The sequence below is a fragment of the Phocoena sinus genome, chromosome 1 (assembly GCF_008692025.1).
Source record: "Phocoena sinus isolate mPhoSin1 chromosome 1, mPhoSin1.pri, whole genome shotgun sequence".
In the NCBI taxonomy this organism is placed as follows: Eukaryota; Metazoa; Chordata; class Mammalia; order Artiodactyla; family Phocoenidae; genus Phocoena; species Phocoena sinus.
In genome coordinates, this window is record NC_045763.1 from 40523505 (window position 1) to 40550339 (window position 26835).

At 45.5% G+C, this 26835-nt stretch overlaps 1 protein-coding gene and 1 long non-coding RNA gene across 2 annotated transcripts in view; one reads left to right on the top strand and one right to left on the bottom strand.

The window, feature by feature from the left end:
- The window catches only part of AGBL4 (ATP/GTP binding protein like 4), a 1318619-nt gene that overhangs the window by 286610 nt on the left and 1005174 nt on the right, over positions 1-26835 (bottom strand). The window lies entirely within an intron of this gene.
- Positions 1114-19603, top strand: LOC116760885. Its single transcript, XR_004351877.1, has 3 exons — positions 1114-1157; positions 18163-18323; positions 19358-19603. It is a non-coding gene; the product is annotated as an uncharacterized LOC116760885 (long non-coding RNA).

The window sequence follows — 26835 nt, forward strand, 5'->3', positions numbered from 1 at the left end:
CCTGGCTGGTGTTAGTACAGAATAAGCTCCTCACTTGGCCAATCGTCACGTGTCTTCAAGATTCGCTCAGATGTCACCTCCTCTAGGAAGCCTCCCCGGACATACCCTCTTTACCTTAATCGACCTGCATCCCCAGGAAGCTTTCTGTGTTTTCCTTCATATTGTCCAGCTCCTTGCCAGTCGGCCCCTTAGACAGTGGCAGCTTCTTGAGGGTCCCGACTGTCTGATCCATCTCTGGCTCTGGGCCTGGAACAGCGTAGGCACCTCATATATATTGGTTGCATGAATGTATTTGCGGAAAGGTATCGGAGTCCTATTTCAGGGCTCTGACCACTGCCTTTGCTGCCGTGTTTTTCCTTCCTGATTTATGGGTTTAAGGTGATGCAGATTAAGTACAGTATAACTCTCACAAGATGGAGGCAGTTGTTGGAGGATCACCCAGATGAGCCAGTGGTATCCACAGTCCAGAGATCATGGGAGCCTTCCTGTAAGAGGCAGGCGTTGGGGTGGATAGTGCTGTTTCTCCATCCTCCATCTGCTTTGTACTGACTATTCCCAGCTGTGATCTGCTGTCCTCCCCTGCCTGGCCCCTCGGAGCAGCCATTCCTTGAGCTGACACTCACATTTTCCTTCTTTCCAGCCAAGTCACAGCTTTTGTATGCTCCCTATGCAGATGTGAAGAATTCTTGAACACATCTGCATATCAGAGTGGTAGGGAGAGCTGCTTGGCAAGAGGCCCTGGCTCAGCGGGAGTGCTCTGTTGGCAAGCCTCAGTTGTGAAAGGATCTCTCTCTGCACTGTTCTTGGCCAAGGAACTCAGCCAGGGACCGTGCTGGTCAGGGCTGGCCTTTGTCCTACCCAGGGGAGGTTGCAATATGGTGCGTTTCTGGGGGTAGAGGAAACTGCAACACCCTCTTAGCCTCCTCCGAGGAAGCTAAGAAAATCGTAGGCAAATCTTGGGGCAGGGAACTGGTGTCTCAGGCAATGGCACAAAGAGAAAAGAAAGAAAATGCCCCTTTACATATTCATTTACTAGAAGCAGCCCAACAACCCCATTGGTAGAGGTCTGCTTTGTGCTGAGCAGTGAAAGCGAGTCATTAAATATGAGGACCTGCTTCACACCTGAGATCTGCCACTTTCAAAGTCTGAGACCTTGGGTAAGTCCTTTAACCTATTTTGGGATCAGTTTTCACATCTGTAAAATGGAATGATAACCGTACCTGCTGCATAAGGTTGAGGGTAAGGCTACATGAGATAAGCCCAATAAAGCACTTAGCAAAGCATGTGATAATCATTTAGTAAATATCAGTTCTTTTGGAGCAGTTTGTTTACCGTACATTTACTATGTGTCAGGCATTATTCTAGGCACCTTAAGTATCTTGTCATATTTATACCCCACAATAAACATTCAAGGTAAGTATTATTACCCTTACTTGCAGTCAACTAAACTGAGGCCCAGAGATGTTAAGATATGTCTGAAGGCCACACAGCATAGCAAAGGGCTGTCAGATTTAACTTTCAGGGCCATGGAAAGCCAGATGCCAAATGTCACTGGCAGGACCAGAGCTGGATATTTCCAAGGGAAAAGGAGGCCTAAGCCTATATGTGGACCAGGGGAGAAGAGGGAATCACATTCTTGTCCAGAGTGGTTGAGATCACAGCTGGAAAGGTGTGCTAGGTATCAGATCTCATAGGTGAAGCATGAAAGCAAAAGGGACGGTGAGTGGTAGGGCTGGCAATCAAGAAGGGCAAGAAACAAGACAGCACAGCCTCCCAGGGAAAGGCCATGGCCAGTGAGTCAGGACGAAGGCTAAGACCAGGGTAAGCGTGTCAGAGCTGGCTGGCCTTGGTTAGGCACTTTCCCTCCCTGGACCTGGAAAAGTGGGTAATAATACCTAGATCACAGGGATGAGGTGAGGACTAAATGAAGAGCTGCACATAAGCCTCTTTTCGCAGTGTTTGGAACGTGGTAAGTGCTCAACAAATGCATCTAGAGAAAAATACCCAGACATGTCTGGATGACAGAATTTCAGAAAGAGTAACAGAGATCATTATCTCCATCCTTCAGAGGTGTGGGTTCCAGCTGTAGTCTAGAAAAAGGACTGCTGGGGCAGACTCCTTGCAGGGGTTCTATCACATGAAGATCCCTGAATGCCGAAACTGGCACAAAGAGGACATGCACTAGCTCTTCTGTAGGGCAAGAAGAGGGTGACGGCGTGATGTCTGATCCTGAGATTAGTTTCCTATGGGCCCATGTCTGAGCTCCAGGGAGAGAGGGACTGCAGGTAGAAGCTGTTTCTAAAAAGGCCACAGAGAGAGCTATGAATGCAGAGCGGAGGAAATGAACTGATTGAAAAGACTGTGACTTTGGCCAATGTAATATTTCTTGTCCTGGCAGCTTGATATCATAAGCAGGAAATACCTTTGGTGGGGTCATCCGATTTCTCTTGGTGGGCAGTGGGAGCCCTGACTAGGGGGGAACACTCTCAGTGGAAGGAAGCAGAGAACCTAATGGGATAGGCTAAGAAGGAAAGAAGCAACATGGTAGATGGCATGTGGAAGCAGATAGCATCCTCTGTGAGATCACGTATGATGCCTGTTGGAGACTTCCAGAAATAACTGACCAAGCCTTTGAGGGAGGCTGGAGTCCTGCATTAGCACACAGGGGCATGAGCCGACAAATCACAGGTGATTACTGTAAATGGGACCCCATTTGTGCCCACAGGCTGGTGCGGTCTGGGAAAACATCAGTTAAACACTCTCCACTTATTCATCAAATTGCTCCCACGGGTCTGAGGTCATTTCTGAAAATAGGTATGCTTATACCTCTCTTACGTATTTCCTCCCTTACCTCTGACATCTTGGTTAGTAAGTTCGCTTGTTTCATCCTCACAAAAATTTCCCAACTTCACTTCCTCCCTGCTTTTCCAGCTTTATTCTGGGTACACGAGGAATAGGGTCCATTTTTCAGTGATTGAGGGTGGTAGCAAGGGCTAATCTACGTCCATTATTATGATAAATGCAGGGAAGAGCACAGAATTTTTCCTCGAAGATTTATGATCTGATTTCAGCCATTCATCTGAAGACTCTTCGAAATTGTCAGAGAATGCATGAACTCACTCACTCATTTATTCAACCAACGAACAAACATTCTCTGAGCGCTCTGTCAGGCTTGATGCTGGCTACTGGGGACGCATGGCCCCCATGCGCTTGAGATGCTTAGGGTCTAGGGAGACAAGTACACAGTAGAGGGTAGTACACTAAGTTGCGCCGTTGACAATGGCCAAGTTAAAAGAACAATGCAGATCGTTTCTGCGAAAAGACATTCGCTAGGTCATTTGCCAGATGATTGCTTTTTCTCATTCTCTTCCTTGGAAGATGTGCCTGAATGATGTGGGAGAGGGAAAGGGCCCACTTTTCACTGCCCCCTTGGGAAGGAGGTGTGGAGTAAGGGAAGGAGCACACGCCTTGCAGCTAGACAGGCTTGGGCCTCAATACCTGTTCTGCCACTTGTTAGTCGTCTGGCTTTAGTCGAGTCACCTCACCTCTCTGAGTTTCAATTTCTTCATGTGCAAAAAGAGGATAGGTTATATAAAATATATAGAATAGTCCTTAACATATAGTAGGCACTCTGTAAATGGAAGTAATTTTCATTTTATCCCAAATTTCGGGTTTGCAAAATTCGTTAGTGTTCAACAAATAAATGAACTTTACCGTGATGAGCTACTGAGATTCTGGAGTTGGTCTGTTCCAACAGCGTAGCCCAGCCTATAGTGACTAATGCAAAGGGATGGCCTTCTCATGGTCACCCATCTGAGGCGACCAGTTCAGAGCTGCTTGCTCAGTTCATTGTATTTGTTTCTCTTTAAAATTCCAAGTCTCTAATTTGACCTTTGGAGGATGCTAGTTGGTAAAAGGCCCAGGCTTTCCCACATGCTGATTGTCTGCTGTGCTTGGGCCCAGTCCCTACATATGGAGTGGGACAACAATACTTGTAACTGATCCTGCAAGGAGGCCCTCTCTCTCCCTCCCCTTCCTACTACCCCCAGCTCTCTGGAAAGCATCAAGAATAAAATAAACAAGAGCACATGTGGCAGGAGCAGTCCTCTCTCTGGCTGTGTCCCAACAGATGGGACACCACAGGTAGCCCTCCAGGGCCCTGATCATCAGCTGGTTGGGGGTGGGTGGTGGGCAGTGGGGGTGGATGCTAGATAGAGGGAAACTCAAGTTCTTTAGGCCAAATCCACTGTGCCATGGAGTCCGAGAGCCGAGAGAGACTTCTAAGACATTTCAGCACCGGCGTGTAACTTTTCTGGGGCAGGTTAGAGAAGAGAGTTGTCCATAGCCACACAGCTCTCTAGTGATATGGCCAAGACCTCAGACTCTGGTCTCCTGAATCCCAGTCTGTGCCTTCTCCATGTTCCTGGGCAGCTTTGTTTGGGCATCTACAATGGCATCCTGTTTCCAACATATCAAATTCAAATGCTCTGCTCTGGCATCCAGCATCTAGGGGATCTGACAGTCACTCTACCTTTCTAGCCTTATTTCAAACTCAATGGAAAACTTAGACTGGTACTTCCTGCTCTTGAAAATTTGCTCCAAATTCCCCTTTACTTTTGTTTAAATCTCCCTCTTCTCTATTGCCTGCTCTGGGATGTCTGGCTCTTACTTAAGTGTGTCTTCTTGGTTTCTGTCCTGACCATTCGCTTTCTGGCTGAGGTTCAACCTTCTCCGTAAGAGTGCCCTTTGGGGGTTTATCTAGAAAGTACAGATGATGCTATGTCAGATGATGCAGTTGGGGAGTGAGTGGGATCTGATGTTACAGCTTTCTACTAGAGGGGTCGACCCAGCAGTGTCCAGGGCATGGCTGTGTCTGACCACAACCCGAGAGGCAGTGTCAAAAGGGTCTGAGATAAAAGATAAGGAGCCCTTCAGCGAGGTGTTACACTTGGAAGCTCACACAGAAAGGTAACCTTAGGAAGGTCTGTCTGGAAGCCAGGGCAGCATGATCAAGGAAAGCTATGGGAGGCCACCATCTAAAGCTGAGCCAGATAATAAGTGTGGCCTCTTGCATGGCTGGACCTCATGTAGGTGAGGAATTGCCTTTGGGGGCATCAAAATGGACAGACATTCCCAGGGGATGAATTAGGACAGCGGGGCACTTCCAAGGCTGAGAGTTGCCCAGAGGAAGCTACAAAGCTGGAGTCAGGAATGGGAACGCGCGTGGTGCTACGGGGGAAAGGCTGGGTGTGATTTTAGAGTGAACAGCAGTTTTGGTGGCTATGGGTCATGAAGAACAGACGAAGGAGGTAGGTTAGGAGGTTCACCTTAATTTACAATAAGGGCTCTGGATCAGACGTTCCTCTTTTTTCCCTCCCTCCTGAATAACACTACATTGACCTGGACAAATTCATAATTTTTAAAGTTATTCATTCATCAAACATTCCCTAGAGTCTGCTCTGTGCCAGATCTTCGGCTAGACACTAAGGAAACAAAGGTGAATCCTGTATACTCCCTGCCTTTAAGGATCTAATTTCTTGGGGAGGAACATTCATGTAAACTCAAAAATAATATAGAGTGGTGAGTGCTGTGAGAGATGGAAGCCAGGAGGCAGAGGAGAGAGGAGGCACCTGACCCAGCCTGGAGGTGAGTGAGTGTGGGGGGAAGGAGTGCAGCAGGAAAAGCTTCCAGAAGAAAGAAATATCTGCTGAGGGAGAAAAGGATTTGGATATGTAAAGAAGGGATAGTGTCAGATTGCTATAGAAAGACACAGGCAGGCTTGGGCAAAGAACTGGTGGAAAACCAAACCAAACCAGAACAGTTTAGGAACAGATCTCAGTAATGGGGAAATCAAGCAGAGAGTCCTAAGTGTCCAGATTAATAAGCACATGGCATCAGGGAGATCTGGACCCTTGGCTGGGATCAAGAGCAGAGAAAAGAGATTCTAGGTCCCAAGGAAGAGGTGATCCCATCTAAAGGGAGCCTAGGTTTATGGTAGAAGCTTCTTATATTATCTCATTTACTCTTTCTTTACCAGATCCACGATCTGGTTTCCAGGGCTCTCTGCACTAGGGTTTGAGCCCAAAACTCCAGCTAAGAATAAGGTTCTGTTTTACTTCCTATGGGTCAGATTTTATGTATTTCCCCTCATTAGAGCCTTGGTGGAAAAGAATAACTGGTCATGGAGCAAAACTGGGTGAGGTGTGTCCTACCATTGGAGTTACTACCCTTCCTGTGTGGACTTCCTTGCTCATATCCCTCTGGCTCTGATGGGGGCACTCTGGGCAGCTTTTTCTTAAAGGCAAGGCTCAGGCTAGGGCACTGGAAAAACACAAAGGAGGACTTAAGTGTTGTTTTGGTTCTGGACCATTTGAGTCTCACAAGCTCGGGATAAAAGAACCCACATTTTAGTTCAGCTCAGCTCAGTGGAAATCTGCACTGAGATTTGGAGCCAAAGTTCCAGGTAATTATAATAGCTAACTTTCTCCTTCCTTGTGAGTATATTTGCCTTAGGGAAAGCGGGCTGAGATGAGGTTGGATATGGGTATTTTTGAGTCCCCTGGCCAAATGCTACCATGATATCATCTCAGCAACACCCTTACCATTATCACTGTCTACTAGTTTTAGCCAGAGACCGAATGTCCCCCAGTTCCCTGCCAGCCTCCTCAATGGGACCTAGAATCTCTTCACTCTTGTCTTGAAACCCAGCCATGTGCCTAGTCTTCCCTGGTGCCATTTGCCTATTAACATGGACATCTAAGAACTACCCGCTTGACTCTCTCATCGCTGAGCTCTGCTAGTTTGCTTCTTCTATTGGGACTCCAGATGCAGAACACTCTAATGGTAATGGTGATTTTTCAAACAGCCAAGTAGAGCACTTGACCTCTTGTTCAATCTCATTCTTCCTTTCCCTTTGTCCTCCACTACTGAACTGTGAGTTGAGTCCCAGAGAGTCAACCAATGTGGGTAAATTAGCAAAGCGATGGCAATAATGGTCATTCATAGAGCACTGTCATGCTGGAAAGAACACTGACTGGAGTCAGATGGAGTTAATTTGAATCCGTGCTTGGCTACTTACAAGCTAAGCTTCGACAAGCCACTTCACCGTCGTCAGCCTCACTTTCCTCATTTATAAAAGCAGGGGTAATAATTCTAACCAGATAAGATCTTTGAGCAAAGTATATTATATTCAGTTCCTCAAGGGTTGAGCCCATGCTGTATTCTTCCTTGTACCCTCAGTACGTACAAAGCACCTGGCACACAATAGGTGGACAGTAAATGATAGCAGTTAGTAATATTTACTTGAGAAAGAATATATTCCGAACACGCAGCCAAATGAAGAAAGGTGATAAAAAAGAAAAAAGGGCATCTCGTTCTTCACTGTATGGACCTAGAAATCAGAGAAGCAGACGGGTTAAGAGTTCAAGGCAGTTCTAATTACAACACTAATGCTATTAACTGTTAATCATCTGCCTGTTGCTACCATCTCTGCTTGGAGTCAGATATGCTCTGTCTTTCTGAAAGCAATTCCTGGTTCTCTAAAACGTCTTTAATGTAACTAATATATTTCATTATCGTTGTTCTGGCATTAGCACCTCAAACTAAATAAAACATGGGCAGAATGTGACTACTCATTGAGAAGCTATAACATGTGTGTATGGTGGGGAAGGGGAGTGGAGAGAGAAAGTGAGGAAGAGAGAGAGAGAGAGAGAGAGACAGAGAGACAGAGAGACAGAGAGAGAGAGGGAAAACGTGGCCAGTTCTGCTGATTTATGGAATCTGCTATGTGGAGCTGCAGTTAAATGCCTTTGTCAGGGTAGTGGAGGTTGGGTGGGGGGCAGTTAAGTACAAGTTGAGGAGGATGGAGGAAACCTCTGAAATAGTTGTGTTTTGGACGGGTAGGTAAAATTTGAAGTGCCTTGAATAAGTCTGAGACCATTCTTTGTGGCTGAACAGCCAGATTTCACTCTGCCAAATCAATCTGAAAAGAAGCTCAGATAGAACTGTGGAGGTGCCTGGACTTCACGTTCAGGCATTTGTGGGAATAAGGTAAAGATTAAGTGTCTCTTTTGCATGAGGTCTTCTAGTGTTTTAAGTCCTTTTAACCAGATGGCCACCCAGGCAGGAAACTAACCATGCTTCTGAAGAGAAGAAGGAAATGTGGCCTCCTTTGCCAGACTGTAACCCCAAGGTTCAGGAAATCAACACTCATTTCCCTAGTGGGTTATGAGAGCTTATCCCCGTAATCAATAAGCATGAAACCTCTGGCACCCCTGGACTCTTGCACCATGGAAGATGTTTCTTCATGCATTCATTCAATAAATATTTGAGCACCAACTATGTGCCCAACAGAAAGATTAATAAGATATCTTCTGTCAGTAAAAAGCCTACAGTCTAACGAAGGAAGAGGACATTATAATATAGTGTGACACGTGCAAAGATGCAGGTTTGGGCAAACCACTGTGAGACCACAGATGCGTCTAAGCATGCTCAGGGATGAGGAACTCAGGGAATGCCCCAGAGGTGGTCAGGATGAAGAGGAATTCACCAGACCAACAGGTGTGAGGGAAGTCATTCAAGGCTGAGGGACCAACATGCACAAAAGTCTAAACATGAGAGAGAACTTGGTCCATTCTAGGAATTGCAAACACTTGAGAAAAGTTTGAGCACAGAGATAAAACTGAGTGGCCAGGGAAAACAGTGAGGCTGGAGAGGTATTTGCCCAGTGCTTCATGGAAGCCAGAGACTAGTGCCCTGCACCCTGCCCCCCAAATATATATGACATTTTGAAGGCTGCTATTTCCTGCCTCGAGCGATTCCTGATCACCTGGGATAGTGTTCTGTTAAGTTTAGGAGGCCTCAATTTGTCCACTTAAGAGGGCATTTGGTTGACCTGACGGGCTTCAAGAATCAAATGAGATAGTGGAAGTAAAGAATTAAATATACTCCAGTTACTCCATGGGATCAGACCTGGTTTATTACACAGCTTTGCCATTGAGGGCTGTGTGAACATTGGAAAGTTATTTAACTTCCATGAACTTCAGTTTTTTCATTTATTGAATGGATATGATTATGGAGAGGATTCAACAGAATAACTTATTCTATTTATAAGCTGAAGCATACTGGTTAAGTGAAAGGATTTTTTTGTTTGTTTGTTTGTTTTTGTTTTTTGCGGTACACGGGCCTCTCACTATTGTGGCCTCTCCCGTTGCGGAGCACAGGCTCCGGACGCGCAGGCTCAGCGGCCATGGCTCACGGGCCCAGCCGCTCCGTGGCGTGTGGGATCTTCCCAGACCGGGGCACGAACTCGTGTCCCCTGTATCGGCAGGCAGACTCTCAACCACTGTGCCACCAGGGAAGCCCAAGTGAAAGGATTTATTAGTATTAATTAGAATTTCATCTCTATCCGGTGGGTACCTGGACCCCTATTCCATTTACGCAGGTGTCTGGATCTAGTACTCCCCTTTCCCACAATGCTGAGCTTGGGTGCTCCCACCAGCTATGGTCAGCTAGAATTCCAGCTGACCAGACTGACTGGCTCTCTGCTGCCCTCACCTGTCCAGAGCCAGGCTTCCACAGTAGATACGGGACCAGAAGCCTAACCTCCTGCTTCTTGGGCCTCCCTCTTACACTTCCTGATAAGGCAGACACAGAGAGGGCAGCACCCAGGGCCAACTTCAGTTCATAACCCTTTCTAGTATGTGCTTATGCGTCCCTGCAGAGGCACCTGGGAGATGTAGGCCTGTTTCGGGTGGGTGATGGAGGCTGTGTGATCGGCAGGCAAAAGACCAAGACATTTCGTTTCTGTCCAGAGCCTTGGCAACATCTTGAGCACCTGATAGTCTGCAGCCACACCAGGAATGTTCCCGGGATTAGGCCAAATTCATATATGAGAGACAGATTTGGAAAGGCCGTCATCCTCCTTCGGAAGCAAATGTTTTCACCAGCTCCATCTTCCAGCTGCACAAATTGGTTAATTACAAGGGCTATGATTTGCAATCAATATTATCTCCTTGGCATCTACTTCACTGAAGGCAAATATTTATGGCCACATTAGAGAAAGGGCATATTGTCTTAATCAGGAGCCATACATGGAACACTGGGCTAAGTGATTCTTAGGGCACTGATGTCAGTTTTTGCTTTTCTTGGTATGAAGGGTTTTGGGCAAAAAACACAGGCAGATGCTAGATCAAGGCCCTGATTTTCACAAGATGAAGACAACCAGAGGCACTAATCCTAAGGAACAAATCCTAAATGCAAAGAAATGCTTTATGCACAAAGATGCCTACCACAGATTTCTTTTCATAATGGTGAACAAAATATTAACTTAAATATTCAATATAAAAGGAGTAAATAAGTTATTATGCATTTACCTGATGGAATATTATCAAGCCAGTAAGAATGATGGTAATGGAGCACTACATATTGACATGGAAAATTCTTACCTTGTGCTGTTAAGAGAAAAGAAGAGAAACAAAATAAGTGGGTGTTCTATACCTTTTAGAAAATACGCATAGAAAAAAAGCCTGGAAGGAAATACAGTGATGTGACAATGGTGGTAGTCTTTGAGCATTTCACCTTCTATTTTCTCCTACATTTTTCTTGAATGAATGTGCATTAATTTTACAATTAAACTTCACTAAAAATGGTGAGAAGAGGAAATGATTGGTCATACTGGCAACTTCACAAAGTCACTGTATTCCACATCCTGGATTGAGGAAACCAGCTGGTAACGTGGAAATATATTTTCATTTGGTCAGGAGATAAGTATTAAGAATCCACATGGCAGGACCCAACACTGAATGCTTGTCTTTGCCTTCAAGGCTTCATGGAATATTGGGGAAGGACAGCTCCCCCACTATGTGGAAGAGGTTATGTGGAGTGCTGGAGGAGCACAGAGCAGGCTCTTAAACCAGCCTGAGTGGTCAATGAGGGCTTCCTGGAGGTGGTAATATTCAAAATAGATTTTGAAGGATAAAGAGGCAGAGAACATTCCAAGAAAAGAAAACGGGTCAAAAAAGGTATGTGAAAGACCCTGTCACATTTGGGGAATGACCAGTACTTCATTGTGGCTGAAATATTGGGTGCATGGGGAATGAGTGATAAAAAGCATCCCCAGGCTAGATTCTGTACTTTTTTTTTTTTTTTTTTTTTGCAGTACGCGGGCCTCTCACTGTTGTGGCCTCTCCCGTTGCGGAGCACAGGCTCCGGACACGCAGGCTCAGCGGCCATGGCTCACGGGCCCAGCCGCTCCGCGGCATGTGGGATCTTCCCGGATCATCGGCAGGTGGACTCTCAACCACTGCGCCACCAGGGAAGCCCCCCAGGCTAGATTCTGAAAGGCCTTGAATATCATTCTAAAGCAGCCCTTCTCTGAGAAAATCTGGAGAGGTTTATCCTGAGGGCAACAAGGAGCCTTTGAGACTGCTAACAGGGGCAGGAAGTGGTCAGAGTTGTGTGCCAAGAATGTCTCTCTGGCTGCAGCATGGACTTGGGAATGGATTTGGGGGATGGATTTGTGAGGGATAAAGAGAGATTGAAGGTAGAGAAGTCAATGGGCACAGTATAGCAGGAGTTCTGGTGAAAGATGCAAAGAATGAACCAAGGAATCCTAGACTTACAAGAGCCCTTAGAAATCTTCCGGCCTTTGACGTTGGAGGAAGAATATGTTTCTGGATCAGTTTAACACTGAAATCAACAGACTGAGCAAAGCAGATTGCTCTCCCTAGTGTGAGTAGGCCTCAACCTATCAGCTGAAGGCCGGAATAGAAGAAAAGGCAGACTACCCCTTCCCCCCAGATAAGAGAGAAGCCCTCCTGCCTGACTGCCTTTGAGTTGGGACATCAGTTTTTTCCTGCCTTTGGACTCTGATGGAAATATCAGCCCTTCCTGGGTCTTGAGCTTACTTGTTCTTCCTTTCTTTGGACTAGAATTACACCATCCGCTCTCCTGGGTCTCCAGCTCGCCAACTGAAGATCTTGGCACTTGTCAGTCTCTATAATTACATGGGCCAATTTCTTATTATAAATCTCTCTAGGGATAGATGGATAGATAGACAGATAGATAGATAGATAGATATGCAGGTATGTCTATTGCTACTGGTTCTGTTCTTATAATCAGATTTCTATTAATATAGTCTGTAATCACATTGGTCCTTTTCACATCCACCTTGCCTCAGTGGCACCAGAGTTGACTTAACCAGTTGCAAAGCTAGGAGGCAAGCCTAGGTCTCATGGCTCCTGCCTGGGGCCCTTTCACTCTACCACACTGTATCAAAACACACCAGGACCACCTGAGAGAAAATAAATTCCTTATTGCCTGTACCAGCTTTTCTGGCACCAGACCTTCCAAGATTCTTGAAGGCCGAAGCCTTGGTTTCTTAATACATCTAACTATTCACTACATGCTTATCCCTTAGTAGGGCAAAGATTTCCTTCATTCTCACAGGGTGTTTTCAGTAGTCACTGTCAGAAGACAAATCCTGAGAAGCAACTTTGCTTTCCTATCACCATCTACCGCCTCTGGTTCCCTCTGTTATATCCTTCTTTATCCAGTTCTGTTCAGCAGGCTGAAACATAGTGCCAAACAATTAACCGGCCTCCCCTGATAAGTAAGCCAGCCCTACCTGGAGACCAACACACACTCAGAGGTTGGCTAGACTCTGGTACCAGGGCAAAGGTCAGCTGGGGCAGACTAAGGACTCTGGTGATCAAAGGTGGGGGTCACCATCTATCACCTTTCCCAAGTCTCTCCTTCTCCATTCCCCAAGGCCTCTGCTTAGAATTCATTTCCCCTTTCTTCTTTGCCTAACAAGTTCCCATTTTTCCTTAATGCCCAGTCCGATGCTTCCTTCGTGCTCCCACAGTACCCTGTGCACATTTCTACCCAAGCGAGACTACTGTATTTCTTCACTTCTCCTTTTCTTCCTTTGGACTTTCTCTGGATCAAGAATCAAGTCTTAGTCCTTTCTTTCTCAGTGCCCAGCACAAAATATGAAATGCAAGACGCACCAAAATGTGTTTAATGCATGCATGATTGAATGAGTAATTAATAACTTGAATTTCAGGTCTGCTTATTTCATCTCTGAACCAAGGCACCTTGCTAGGCCTTAATTTTGGCATCTGTAGAATGGGAATATCTTCTTCTCAGAATTATTGCAAGGAATATATGAAAGAGAGGGGATGGTGGGACTATGTGATCCCACAGAAAGGCTGTGTGTGCACACGGTACACCTTGTGAGCCGTCAGCGTAGTTAGTTACCTTCTCCCAAGATGTGTCAACAAGACTGTAAGCCCTCCAAGGGCCATATGTTTCCTTGAGTCCCTTTTGTTCCTCCCTCTCTCCCTTTCACGTTCCCTCCCTCCCTTCCTCTCTCTATCCTTTCTCTCTTCCTGACCTCATATTTTCACCAAACACCTAATACAGGCCAGACATTTGGGATACAATGGAAGGACAGTCAAACCTATCTTTCTGCTTTTAAGGAGGACCTCACAGTGAGGGAGTCAGATATAAAATGACAATCACAATCCAGCATGCCAAGAGCGGGGACCCAGAAAACCCGTGGGCTTTGCTCACACGTGGAGGTAAAGGGCATTCACCACAGCCCACAAGGGCAGAGCAGACTTCCTTTAGGGAGACTTACCCTCCCATGACTAGGTGTCAGTTAACTGAAAACTGTTCTAAACATAAGGATAGACATGTTTAGAAGAGCAGAGGTGAGAGAGAATGGAGGACATCAGAAAGGTCAGAGTGCTGGGTGAGGCCTGGTGGAAGAGATGGTCGTTGGGTTAATATAAGACTGGAGGGGCAGACAGGGGTCAGTCCTACAGGGCTTTATCAGCCATGATGAGGTATTGGCCTCTATCCTCAGATCAGTGAGAATTGTGGGATGAGTCTACCGTGGGGAGTGACAGGTCCAGATTTGTTCCCCAAAGGAGCAAAACAGGAATCCCATGGGAGGAGGACAAGTGGGGGAGAGGGAGGCTCTGGAATTGCCATTTTGGGGATAAAAGCTAAAGGCTGGGGAGCTTGGCCTGGGGAAGGGAAGACCTGGAGGTCAGCCACGTTACTGTCTTCCCATGTGAGGGGCTGCTGAGGGAGAGGAAGCAGGTGTGCTCTGTGTGCTCCAACAGTGCTGGGACCAGTGCGTGTGACTGGCCGGCTACCTGTGTAAACAGGGCAATCCACTCACCTCACTGAGCTTCAGTTTCCTCACTTGCAAAACTGGAACTAAACTGGCTTCAGCGCACTGCTGTAAGTGTTTAATGTAAAGAGGCACACCAAGTACCCAGCACGTGGTTGGCACATGGGAGATGCACATGGTAGGCTCCTCGGGACTCTAAACATAAATACTGAGATGCGGTGAGAAGCATGCTGGCGGGGGAGCATGGAGGGAGGAGGGAAACAAAAATAATTTCAGCTTCGAACACAAAAACAATTCCGCTTGCTTCTTATTTTGGGAATTGCTGCGGAGGCCAGGAGGGAAGGAAGGATCCCATTTTAGTGCAACCCGCCTTCTCACTGGGGCTGTGACTTCCAGACTCCAACCTGCCTCTCGAATCGACTTTATAAAAGATTTGGTTACTGAATTGGCTAAGGGGTACCAGAGACTTCCTTCAACTTAAATATCCTGCCTCAGAAAAGCCCTCCCTGATACGGGAACTCTCTAGGACCTCCTGGTGTAGCATCTCATTACACCATTTACTTTACCCTTTTTATAGTGTGTCCTTATAACTTGTGTGATTGTTTAATACTTTTCTCCTCCCCAATGAAGGCAGAGACTACTTTTGATGTTCCCTTTTGTATTCCCAGTGCTTAGAGCAGTGTCTGGCACATAGTGGGCACTTTATTCACGGACTGACTAAAGGAATAAATGTATGAATAAACGGACAAGTTGTAAACAAGGGAAAAGGGCATTTCTGGCAGAGGAAACTCCATAAGCAAAGGCATGGATGTGGCAATATGCAGCATCCATGCAAGTACCAAGCGAACAGTTCAGTATGTCTAAGAGATAAAGATGGAAACGGCTTTGGGGGCAGACAGTGCAAATTCCTTAATGCCGTGCCGAGGACATTGGACTGTCTCCTGTGGGTGATGGAGGTACTCAAGCAGGGAGGTCCCTGTGCTGGAAGACTTGGACAAGGAGAGACTGGAGGGGCTTCCTCCCTGTTTCTGGAATCTGTGGTTTGGTCGTCTGCTCTGTTCAGGACCTTCATTTTGGATCTCAAAGCCCTTCTTTCTTCTCCAACCATTGCCCACAATTCAATTTGACTGAGAATCACAGATCATTTTAGTGCATTTAAGCCCCAAGGTGGAGGAACAACTCCTTCCTGAAGTCCCAGATAATAAGAGTTCCTCCCGTCATTCCTTAGACAACCCTTCTTGGCACAATCAAACCCTTAACTTGCTTCAGAAGACCAGGGTTCCAGGCAGCCTCTGCTCCTATCATACACCTCATTCTCTCATTTTATAAAACGGGGCTGGTAAAAATTGCATCTGTCCTCTGAGCGTTGGTAGGAGAATTAAACAATACAAAGAGTGTGGAAGAGTTTGCTGAATTGTACAGCACTGCCAAAGTCACATGTTGTCACCATGAAATACGAAAGCTGGTACTCTAGTCAGGTACACAGGCACACGCTAGCAAAATGTAAATCTGGGCTCCAGTCCCAGTCTACCACCTCAACCACTACCAAAAGCAGGTTTGTGGTGGGAGACGTGAGCTTCAGAAAGTGAGACTCTAGAGTCTAGGGATCAGATGAACTGGCTAAGAAATTTCTAGAAAGAGCCCCATGGCCTGAGAGAGAGCAAAATGAGAGCACAGATTGGAGGGTTATAAATCTCTCTTGTTAGTGAACTAAATAAAGGCCTAGGCAGGAGAAGAATAATTTACAACTCAAACTTTTCTGAATTAAGTGCTTTCATGACTTGCTGCCAGGAGATTGCTTGTTTGAGACCAACCTTTTGAACCCTAAAAGACTCCACAAATGTGGGGTTTTGTGGTTAAGAGGAGACCCTTAAGGATCCAGCTCCAATGTCTTTCCCACCCTCACCTCCCACAGTATAACTTCATACTTTCCCAAAGTCTCTCCCATCCCCCAAAGTCTAGGCACAGTGGACTGTTTACCTGTTCCCAAGTATATTCTTTTTTTTTTTTTTTTGCTGTATGCAGGCCTCTCACTGTTGTGGCCTCTCCCGTTGCGGAGCACAGGCTCCAGATGCACAGGCTCTGCGGCCATGGCTCACGGGCCCAGCCGCTCTGCGGCATGTGGAATCCTCCCGGACTGGGGCACGAACCCATGTCCTCTGCATCAGCAGGCGGACTCTCAACCACTGCGCCACCAGGGAAGCCCCCCAAGTATATTCTTTATTCTTTCACCTCCAGGCCTCTGTACATGCTATTCCCACTGCCTGAAAGCTCTTACTTCCTTCTCTACCAATGAAGATCTTGTTTGTTCTTTAAGGCTTTGGTCAAATGATATTTTCTTTTTCTCTGAAAAAAACTTAAGGTGAAACTTGCTTTGATTTCTTAAGGTGAAATGAATCTCCCTTCTTTTATTGCCTCCAGATGATATTATTGTACTGTGCTTTTATTTGGTAAAAAATCTGTCATATTTAAATTTTAGTCAATTTTTTCTGTGACTTTTCCTTTATTATATTGTCTCTAAATCCCTAGTGCCTACCACAGGTCTTCATATAGCCGAGGGGCTTAGTAGGTATGTGTTGAAGCAAATGAAAGAAGAGTAAGGAGGAAATCAATTTTTATTGCATATCTAATGGCATGCCAAACACTTTATAGGTACTGACTCTTGTAATTATGGCTCTCCCCAGCTTCCCAGGCTATGGGCCTTTAAACACAGTCTTTGGATGCAGGCATGCTGTAGAAAAACCCTGGGTGAAAGCTCTGGTCTCACGTCTTCATATTCCCTGCCACCCTCCACTCTGCTCTCATCTCCCTGGCTCTTGGATTGTCTGACTCTATGTCCTGGCTCTTGATAGCTGCCCCTCGCAGTTATCAACTTCAACTCAAGGCAATAATTCTTTCTTGTATAACACTATGTGCAGCCATGTTTTTTGTTTGGAAAGCCGTCTTAGGCGTGGTTGCAGGGAAGAAATAGTTTTAGCTGCACAGAATCACAACAGCTGGGAAATCTTCCATAGGCTAAGGGATGAGACAAACCCCATATGGTGGTATCCCCTTTACAAATGGGACCACTAGGTTCAGAGAGGCTGGTTGCACTGCTAGTAAGTGTTGAAGCTTGTGTTCAAAGACAGGATGGCTGTCTGACGCCAAAGCAGCAAAAAGTGGAAGAGATAAGCCAGAGTACTGCCCCCGACCCAACCTCCATGGAGATGTCTCTGGCAGTGGCTAAGTCTCCTCCGTGGCTCCAGCTACTGCTGGACACGTGGCCACAGTTTCAGCTTCTGTTGGGTAACCCTAGCTCCTAGGATCCAGCATCACCTGTCCTCCCTTTGACCCTCTAGCCTAGGATGGCAGTGTCTTCCTGCTGACCTCTGAGTTTGTTCACCATTCTCTGTTTGGATTCTCAACTGGTACCTATTCCTTGCATTGAGTCCCCTCTCTTTTAAATATTTGGAGTGGTTTCTTTTTCTTGGTTGTACGTTGACTGATAACTCAGATTGAGATAAAACTAAAACACAAAGCAAAACAAAAATTGCAATGATGTATATCAATAACTATTAACTGTGTAATAGTAATGATTGCTGCCGACAGGTTGTGCTTCAGGTATTTCCAGGCTGCCAGTTACAATCCCTTCTCTAGCTCTAGTTGTAACTCTACTCCCTTCTTTTCCTCTCATATTTGAATAGTAATAAATAAAAATAACAAAACTGTAGGGTTAATCTTAAATCTGTTCTACCGATACAAAAGAAGTATATCATGTATAAAGCTTAGTGTTTTCACTGTTATTAGTAACACATGTGTGTGTGTGTGTGTGTGTGTGTGACATCTCACAACCACTGTTCTTTGCCCTGATGCCTTACAAAATAAAGGGTTGTTGTGACAGAACAGCTTTTTAGTGTGGGCATTGTGAGTCTGGAACCAGAGTGCCCAAGTCCAAGATGGGTCCAGTAACAGCTCAGACTTCTTTGGGATTTTGGACCTGCCACTCATCCTCATCATCATCACCACCATGATCATAACAGGAGACCGTCACAAACACTTGTATACACCCCAAGCACCGTGAATCTTCCTGTTGACTTACGAGCTCCGTGAATCATCATAACTACCCTACGAGGAAACTGAGTCACAGAGAAATTGAAGAACTTGACCAAGATCACATGGGTAGAAAAAGGGCGGAGTCTGGGTGAGTACACGCAGTCAGTTTGTAGAGGTATGCTATAAGCCACAATTCCTTAGTGCCTCTCTATAGAGCAGGCTCCTGGCATGGCCCATTCATTATACCATCACCTCTGTTCCTCCCCTCTCAGACTTCTTTTCAAAAGCATCACATGCCCTACCCTCTGCCCCAACTCGTGGGACAGGAACGTTCGCATTTCATAATCGCTCCATTGGCAAAGTTCAAGTTCTACCCTATGGAGTGAGGGAGGCAATCAAAAAGGCTCTATCACACACGATTCCTCCTTGCTCTTGAATATGAGCAGCCAGAGAGAGGCTGGAATCTCTCTCAGGGGAAAAGTCTGAGGAACAGAAAATAGGGTCTTTGGAAGAATTTGTCTTTCTAGGAGTTAAATCAGTTTAGAGTAGAAAGTATACCAAGGAAAAACACCCACAAAAATGGTTTGCTGCTTTTTTTTAACTTAAAATTATGGAAATTGTTTCTGACAGCAAATTGCTCCTAATTAATTTCTTGGCTCTGCTGGGAAAATGTACTGTTCTGTTGATTTCTAAATTCCACCAGCTTAATTATCAAAAGAATTTTTTTCTTCCTTAAAACTATTAACATGTGGGTTTGCAGTTGGGGGTTTGTCAGCAAAGTATGAAGGGCAAGGGGAGAGCGGGAGGCAGGGGTTGGATGGGCAACAAAAGGCCTAGGGACACAACTAAAGTCCTGGACCCCACATTTCAAAGTCCAGGAGAAGGTTATGTCCACAGGAAAAGAAGTCTGAATGGTATAGGCAGAATAATAATGTGAGGAGTGCCTGGGTATAGAGTTGCGAGAATTCGACTCAAATTCCATCTCTATTACCGACCTTAGACAAACAATGGAGGCTTTTTGAGCTTCAGTCATTTTTGTAAAATGGGGCTGGTAATAATGTCAACATTTACAGAACTCTTGCCACATGCCAGGCGGTGCCCTACGTGCCTTTGTGTGCATTAACATCTTATTCTTCTCCACAGCCCCATAAAATAGTGATTTCAACTCTTTCTATCTTACAGGTGAGAAAACAAGTTCAGAGGGGCCATGCAAATCGCTAAGGTTTCACAGGTGATGAGTGGCAGAGGCCAGAAAAGAACCCAAGCAGCTGGGCTCACTGTGAGAGGAGAGGAGGCCGAGTTCCCAACTATTGGTCAACCTGTCTGCCTTCGTCACTAGACTGAGAGCGTCTCAGTCTATTGGAGGACTATTTTCCAACTGATTTTATATTCATAATGCAGTTAATGTCTGATAAGTAAATAAATGAATGAACAAATGGTTTATATGCTCAATAAAATATTGGCAGAATTTAAATCTGAAATCAGTTAATTTGGTGCAGTTTATGAAAAAACATTCAATTTCAGTCACTCAACAGACGTTGATAAATTATCCACTCTATGCCAGTCACTGCACTAATCAATGAATAACCTTGGACACTCAGCAATTTTGCTTTGGGAGACTGATCCTAAGAAAATAATTGGACAATTGGGTAAAGATAGATGAACAAGGATATTCATCACAGCATTCATTCATTCACTCATGCAACAAACATTTGTTGAGAGCTACTACGTGCCAACCATTTTTCTAGGCACTCCCACTGCAGAGGACAAAGTCCCTGCCTTCATGCAACTTACAATCTTGTAGGAAAGACAGACAAAAAAACCCAAATGGATATACAATGTCAGGTGGAAATAAGAGCTAAGAAGTGACGTGAAGCAGGGTAGGGTAAAGGAATGGACTGTGAAAGGAACTGAGTTTTTGGTTTGGGGCTGAACAACCAAACAATGAGGGAGTGACGTGAGGAGTGAGCCATGTGAACAATGGGTGTAGAGTAGAAGTGTGGTCTATGAGCCAGTTTTCTTGTGACTTCAGGCAAATCACTTCAGCTCTCCTGCCTCCTGGGCTGGTACAGAGCAAGGTTCCCCTCTGCCATCCTCCCACCCGTGTTCCAGGAACCCCGCCCTCCCCCTGGGGCCCAGAACAAGGATGAGACGTATCTGAGAGAGCCTCCTGTTACCAACATATTTCACAAAATCCCAAGACAAGCTAATCCTACTCATTTGCCAAAGCCAAGATCAACTATCACTTCCTCTCTTGAAGCCTTTCCTTGCTTTGTCAGGGAAGGTGTTTCTGGACTACTCCCCTTTATACTATCTATACACTTCTGTTGTAGCATTTCGGTTTTTGCAGGGTCTGATTTTTTAACTTTTTGAGACAAGGACAATGTCTCATCTGTTTCTGAATCACAGTGCCTAACTCATTGTCTAGCAGATGGTAGTGTTTAATATGGGACAGCTGAATTGACTTGAAAAGGCATTTGGGGGTTGCACAAGATTTTGACATGAGTTGGGTAAGGCTTTTTGTCACATTCAAATCTATTCTCTTGTACATAGCAGCCACACAAGGAAAGCTCACTGAATGAATAAACCCACGTTGTAAAAAGCAGTTTCTTTCTGCTGCGTGAGGATTACCCCACCTCTGCAAGGAAATCATTGCTTTTTACAATTGTCAGACATGGTTAAACAGGGGTACAGAGTGGGGACAAGTGGAGAGATGTGAGAAATATTCACCTTTGCTAAAGATTTACTATATGGCAGGCAATGTATTAGACCATTAAATTATCCTAGTTGATTTTTCAGAACCATCTGGAGGGTAGTTATTATTATCTTCATTTTATAAATGAAGAACAAATATATCAGGGGGATTAAGGCATCACTTTATGCACAAAGTTGAAGGGGAAGAAGCTGCCTAGGATGAAGAAGCTAGGAGCGTCTGAAACTAATGTCCTTGCTCTCCTGAGCTCCTGGCATGGCAGGTGATAGAGGAGAGACTGTAAAAAGCTTTAAGAGAGCTCTGGAAGATGCTGGGGTTTTCTCTCCTGGAGGTACATCAGCTCATTGGCTATTACATGAGGAGATGGTTGCTGTTTTTAGAAGGCACTCATAGATCCACAGTCACACGAGTAAACATCTTGGTGCTTTAGCAAGTTGAAGGATCTGTAATGTGGATTCTGCACAGCCCAGACTTCATCTTAGGTAATAACACGACTTTCCCAGGTCACCATGCTTGTTCTGCTCTAATGACACTGATTACTTTTCCCTCATATTGTTGTCAACGTTTCCCCTACTAGATTGTGAGCACTTTGAGATCTGGGGCTTGGCATTCCTGCCTCTCCTGTCCCTATCCCAGAGCCTGGCACAAAGAAGACCTTAAATTATTGTAATTAAAGGAACAAGACAGTGATGGTTAATTTTATGTGTTAACTTACTGGGCCGTGGGGTGCCCAGATATTTGATTAAAGATTATTTCTGGGTGTGTCTGAGAGGGTGTTTCTGGATGAGATTAGCATCTGGTTAGGTAGAGTAAAGCGAATGGCTCTTGCTAACAAAGGTGGGCATCATCCAGTCCTTTGAGGGCCTGAATAGAATGAAAAGGTGGAGTAAAGGGAGAAATTGCTCTCTCCCTACCTGACGGTTGAGCTGGGACATGGTTTTCTCCCTAGACTGACACTTACACCATCAGCTCTCCTGGTTGTCAGGCTTTCTAACTCAGACTGGAACTGTAATACTGGCTTTCCTGGGTCTCCAGCTTGCCAACTGCAGACCCTGGGACTTCTCAGACTCCATAATCATGTGAATCAATTAGTTAACATGAAAAGAAAAAAAGAAATATATATGTATGTATCATGAGTTGGTCCTGCCTCTCAAGAACGCTGACCAATACAGATATTCTGGCACTATGGAGTGGGGTGCTGTAACAAATCACTAAAAATGTGGAGGTAGTTTTGAAACTAGATAATGGGTAGAGGCTGGAAGAATTTTGATGTATATGCTTGAGGTGATTCTGGTGAGATCTCAGATGGAAATGAGGAACACATTATTGGAAACTGAAGGAAAGGTGATCCTTGTTATAAAGTGGCAAAGAACTTGCCTGAACTGTGTTCTACTCTTTTGTGGAAGGTAGAACTTGTGAGCAATGAAACTGGATATTTAGCTGAGGAGATTTCTAAGCAAAGTGTTGAAGGAGCTGCTTGGTTCCCCTTGAATGCTTATAGTAAAACATAAGAAGAGAGAGATGAATTGAATAAGGGAAAAAAGAACCAGAAGTTGAAGATCTGGAAAATTCTCAGCTTGTCCAGGTGTGTTTGGAAGAGAACACCAAGGAGGCAGCTAGACTATCCCTTGATAAAGAGATCATGGGTACAACTAATGAGCTTAATCAGCCATCTCAACAGAAGCCAGGAATACAGATGGCATTACACCGGCAGGAACACTCTCAGCTGGGACTAAGGGAGACGGAGAAAGTGGGATGGAATGAAGGAAGGCTGTCAGATTTCTTGGATTCTATCTTCAATACAGGATGGGACCCTAGAGCTATTTGGCCGTGAATGTGCACTATTCCTCAAAAAAAAAAGGGAAGGATGACACCAAAGGAGATTCACAGATCATCAGGGCTGCCGTTCCCACCACAGACCCAGGAGAAAGGGCTAGTTCCTCCTCAGCTTCAAAGGGTGGGGCCACCTCTCCAGTTTTAGCAGGTCAGGATACCTCTGGCCAGTACCTTGAGGGCAGGGTCACCACAGAGGTCTGTGGAGGTAGGGCCCTGCGGAGATGAAGGAGTGGGGCTGCGCTGCCTAGCCATGAAGGTGACACTGTCACCTGCATTAGCCTGAAGGGCACAGCATTGAATCAAAGAGGATTACTCTCAAGCCTTAAGATCTAATGGAGGTTGCCTTACTAGGTTTTGGACTTGCTATCACTTCTTTTTTCTTTCTAATTTCTCCCTTTTGGAATGGGAACATCTATCCTATGTCTATCCCACCATTGTATTTTGGAAGCACATAACTTATCTGGTTTCATGTGCTCACAGCTGGAGAGGAATTTTGCCTCAGGATAAATAATACCTTGAGTTTCAGTCGTATCTGAGTTAGATGAGAGATGTTACTTAGATGAGACTCTGGACTTTATATTTTAGACTTGATGCTAGAATGACTTAAGTCTTGGGGTTAGTGGGATGGAATAAATGTATTTTGCATGTGGGAAGACATGAACTGGGGGAACAAAGCCAGAATGTTCTGGACTGAATGTCTGTCCCCCCATATCCATGTAAAATCTTTAACTCCCAATGTGATGGTATTGGACGTAGGATCTCTGGGAGATACTTAGATTTAGACGAGATCATGAGGGTGGGGCCCCCTGTGATTGTACTAGTATCGTTATAAGAAGGGAAGGGAGATAAGAGTTTACTTGCACTCTGGTGCTTTTGCACACATACATATGCGCATTCTCTCTCTCTCTCTCTCTCTCTCTCTCTCTCTCTCTCTCTCTCTCTCTCTCTCTCTCTCTCGTGAGGACACAGCAAGAAGGCAAGCCAGGAAGAGAGCCCTTATCAGGAACTGAATTTACGGGCCCGTTGATCGTGGACTTCTCGGCTCCAGAGCTATAAGAAATAAATGTCTGCTGTTTAAGCTACCCAGTCTGTGGTATTTTGTTATAGCAGCCTGAGTAGACTAATGCAGAGATTTAGCAAACTTCTCACTTCCAGTTGGAGTTGGGCTGAGAATAAAATACTGTTGAGCCTTCAAACCTTGAACAATACCTTCACAAAACCCTGAATTCCTCACTTGTTGAGAGTTGCTACCCGTTCAGATTCCAGAGTGATAAAGTTTTCTCTAGAACAAGGATGGTAGTGGACACTGGCCTTGCTCATCACCTTTGTCACAGTTCTTGTAATCAGGATTTGATGTGACAGAGTTTTAAAATAAGTGCCTTATCCTAATAAAAAGTAGCTGCCTGTCGTGGATGATTGTGTTAAATACTCAAATGCTTTGAATTTAAAAAGGATTTCTCAGAAATGCAGTCCTGAAAGCACTGTTCTAGGTTATTAAGGGGACTTAAGAGCTTGACCCCACTCTGTGAAGTGTGGGATGAGGAAGCCAATCTGCCCTGACCAAATGCCTCTTAGAACCCCCAGCAGAGGCAGAATGCTGAGATTTATCCATCTATTCAACAGATTAAGCACCTTTCCTTTTAGTTTTTTATTAAATTTATTTATTTTTTATTTTTGGCTGTGTTGTGTCTTCATTGCTGCGCACAGGCTTTCTTTAGTTGTGGCGAGTGGGAACTACTCTTTGTTGTCATGCTCAGGCTTCTCATTGCAGTAGCTTTACTTGTTGTGGAGCACGGGCTCTAGGCAAGTGGGCTTCAGTAGTTGTGGCACGTCAGCTCAGTACTTGTGGCTTGCAGACTCTAGAGCGCACACTCAGCATTCGTGGCACACGGGCTTAGTTGCTCCGTGGCATCTTCCTGGACCAGGGCTCGAACCCATGTCCTCTGCATTGGTAGGCGGATTCTTAACCACTGCACCACCAGGGAAGGCCCTAAGCACCTTTTAAATGCCTGATGCGGTGTCAGATGCTGAAATCTAAAGATGAGCAAAAGCAGACATGGGCTGTGCCCTCATAGAGCCTAGAGGTTCGTGGGAGAGACAGAAGTTCTTCAAACAATCGCACAAATATGGGTATAATTACACTCTGAGATAAGTGTTATGAGAGAAAGGACAGTGTTCTGTGAGTTCATATAACAAGGTAAGCTGACCAAGATTATGGGTCCAAGACAGGGTTCCCTGAGTAAGTAAGCTTGTGCGGAGGTATGCATGATGTGTAAGTGGTGCTGGGGTGAAGGGAGAAGCAAGAACATCACAGGAAAGTGGTAGCACCAAGAGGAAGTCTGGGGTCCATAATCTTAATAAAGACTTCATAAACTCCAAGCAAACACTCTAAAATAAAATACAATCTAAGGAAAAATAGTTGGCCTGCTATACACAAATGCATCTTCAAAACCCTAGAACTCTCTTTCCAGTTAGGATGCTAATTTAAGTTCCTCCAATGGAGAAATTGGGGGGCCAACACTAATCCAGGATATACAGTACATTTTATTTTTATTTATTAATTATTGAAGTAGAGTTGATTTATTATAGGTGATTTAGTTTTAGGTGTATGACATAGTGATTCAATATCTTTGTAGATTATACTCCATTTAGAGTTATTCCAGGAGACCTTCAAGATGGCGGAAGAGTAAGACGTGGAGATCACCTTCCTCTCCACAAATACATCAGAAATACATCTACGTGTGGAACAACTCCTACAGAACAACTACTGAATGCTGGCAGAAGAACTCAGACTCCCCAAAAGGCAAGAAACTCCCCACGTACCTGGGTAGGGCAAAAGAAAAAAGAAAAAACAGAGATAAAAGAATAGGGATGGGACCTGCACCTCTGGGAGGGAGCTGTGAAGCAGGAAAAGTTTCCACACACTAGGAAGCCCCTTCGCGGTTGGAGACGTGCGTGGGTTGGCAGAGCGGAAGCTTCAGAGCTACGGAGGAGAGCACAGCAACAGGGGTGCGGAGGGCAAAGGGGGAGAGATTCCCGCACAGACGATTGGTGCTGGCCAGCACTCACCAGCCCGAGAGTCTCGTCTGCTCACCCGCCGGGGCGGGCGGGGGCTGGGAGCTGAGGCTCGGGCTTCGGAGAAGACTGGGGCTGGCTGCGTGAACGCAGCCTGAAGGGGGCTAGTGCGCCATGGCTAGCCAGGAGGGAGTCCAGGAAAAAGTCTGGACTTGCCTAAGAGGCAAGAGACCATTGTTTCGGGGAGCGCGAGGGGTGGGGATTCAGAGCACCATCTAAACGGGCTCCAGAGACGGCGCGAGCCACGGCTATCAGTGCGGACACCAGAGACGGGCATGAGACGCTAAGGCTGCTGCTGCCACCACCAAGAAGCCTGTGTGCGAGCACAGGTCACTGTCCACACCGCCCCTCCCGGGAGGCTGTGCAGCCCACCACTGCCAGGGTCCTGTGATCCAGGGACAACTTCCCCAGGAGAATACACGGCGCACCTCAGGCTGCTGCAACGTCATATTGGCCTCTGCCGCCGCAGGCTCGCCCCACATTCCGTACCCCACCCATCCCCCGGCCTGAGTGAGCCAGAGCCCCCAAATCAGCTGCTCCTTTAACTCCGTCCTGTCTGAGTGAAGAGCAGACGCCCTCAGGCGACCTACACACACAGGCGGGTCCAAATCCAAAGACGAACCCCGGGAGCTGTGCGAACAAAAAGAGAAAGGGAAATTTCTCCCTGCAGCCTCAGGAGCAGCAGATTAAATCTCCACAATCAACTTCATGTACCCTGCATCGTTGGAATACCTGAATAGACAACGAATCATCCCAAATTGAGGAGGTGGATTTTGGGAGCAACGATATATATATATTTTTTTTCCTTTCTCTCTTTTTGTGAGTGTGTATGTGTATGCTTCTTTGTGTGATTTTGTCTGTATAGCTTTGCTTTTACCATTTGTCCTAGGGTTCTGCATGTCCATTTGTTGTTGTTGTTTTAGTATAGATTTTAGCACTTGTTATCATTGGTGGATTTGTTTTTTAGTTTGGTTTCTCTCTTCTTTCTTTTTTTATTACTTTTAAATTTTCTTAATTTTTAATAATTATTTTTTAT